We start from the raw sequence: 2,074 nt of genomic DNA, 5'->3' as shown, positions 1-2,074 counted from the left end.
CAGAAGGCGATTCAGTCCATACATCATTTGGATCAAATAAACCAACAATTTTATTTCTTGCCCGTCGCTGTTTCGTGGAAGCATGAAAAAACTTTGTATTTTTATCACCAACCCGTAACCAGAACTTCCTGCTTTTCTGCTGCTAATATAACTCTTCATCCCTGTAGGCCTCCTTCAACTTCCTTTCTATACTCCGAATTTCGTCCTGCGAAATCGAGTCGTCCATCTTTGCCTCCTGTAAGGCCGCCTTCAAAGATGAAATACTGGTCAGCCCATGAAAAACATTGTTCTTCTGCCACCAAGAAATAGAATTACGACAGTTCTTTAGCTTATCCACAAATACTGGTGTTCAGAAATTATTTGTGCGGTTCCACCCAAACTCCACCGCACCAGACAATCCATCCTTACCTAACCAACGCTTATCAAAACGAAACTGTCGCTGTCGCCGAAAATCCGTTTTAAATCAAGTGGCGAGGATAGGACAATGATCAGAGCCAATCATCTCTAAGTACTCGACCTTTGAGTGGGGAAAAAAACAATGCCAATCCTCATTAGCTAACGCCCGGTCTAAACGACAACGGACTATCTGATTATTCCGTCTATTACCTCTCCAACACAATTGCTCCCCATAGCAGGGAAATTATAACATACCGCAATGTCTGATCATAGAATTAAAGGGTACAAAAGAAGATATTGATCTTAACGCCCCTCCTGATTTCTCATGGTTCCCAGTAAGTTCATTAAAATACCCTATTATAAACCATGGATCAATTCGGAAAGAACCAATATAAATTAATTTATCCCAAACCTTATGTCTATGTTGAGGAACAGGATCCCCATAAACAAAAGACAGAAAAATCATTTGTTAACCCGAAAATGCTTGAACATCAATTAACCGATCACTTTCATATAAAATAGAAAGTTTTATTTCATCCTTATAAAAAAGAGCTAAACCGCCCCGAGACCCACATGATTCAACAGTAAACAACTTATCATAACCAAACTTATTCTGAAACTTTTTTAAATAAGAAATACATTTTTTTGTTTCTGGTAAAAATATAATATCTAGATGATGCTTTTTCCACAAATCTCCCAAGTACTCCTCTGTCAGGTCTGCCCCAATGCCCTGACAGTTCCAACTCAAGTTGTGCAGAATAGTTATAACAAGAGGACACCAATTGTACCGTATGAAGAAGTAAAGGTAGCTCCATCAGTTATACTAACCGCGGACAAGGCGGGGTTCTATAACTGCAGGTTCATCATTGTCCAAGACACAGTCGCTGATTTATTGGGCCGTCACTACTTCCAAAATTGTTACATGGAAGGAGTTTTATATGGGGAGGAGGCCAATCCTTAAACCAAGTAATCAATATTATATATATTTCTCTCATACAAAGGCTAAGTAAAAATGTGTGACGATACATTGATAGTCTTGATCGTGCACGTTTCAAGCCTAAAGCCACCATGGCCGAACGGACTAAACCGAACCCGTTATTTTTCTTACAATTTTAAGGTTTAGTATATCTTCGTATTTTTTTCAATTAATATGAGTAAGATAAGTTTCTGTGTGGATGCAGAACTGCACTATATACGTTAAAAGAGTGGCAGAAAAGGGAATGGTGAAGGGACAAATGTTAACCGGATACATAACCGCACAAGGGAGGGAAAGCGAGAAAGACACAAGTGGATTTGTGTTCAATAATTGCGTGATCAAAGGAAGTGGTAGGACATACTTGGTAAGAGCTTACCGAGCCTACTCTAGAGTTATCTTCTATGAAACCCCTGCATGTCAAGTATCATTGTACGTCAAGGATGGGATCCTATGAATAATGAACCCAACGAGTACGTTATCTTCTTCTATTTTTGCTTTTGATGTATGCATTTTAAGTAGACATATTCTAACGATAATTCTGAATTACATAAAAATATACCAGGGATAAATTTACATTTGCGGAGATAGACTGCACGGGGAAAGGAGCGAATAAAATGGGAAGAGTTAAATGGGAGAAGAATATTACTGCTGAAGATGTTGAATCTCTTATACAACCCAAAAATTTCATTAATGGAGATGGTT

Source organism: Camelina sativa, chromosome 17 (assembly GCF_000633955.1).
Source record: "Camelina sativa cultivar DH55 chromosome 17, Cs, whole genome shotgun sequence".
Classification (NCBI taxonomy): domain Eukaryota; kingdom Viridiplantae; phylum Streptophyta; class Magnoliopsida; order Brassicales; family Brassicaceae; genus Camelina; species Camelina sativa.
The sequence above is the reverse complement of the archived record's forward strand: the minus strand, read 5'-3'. Positions refer to the sequence as shown.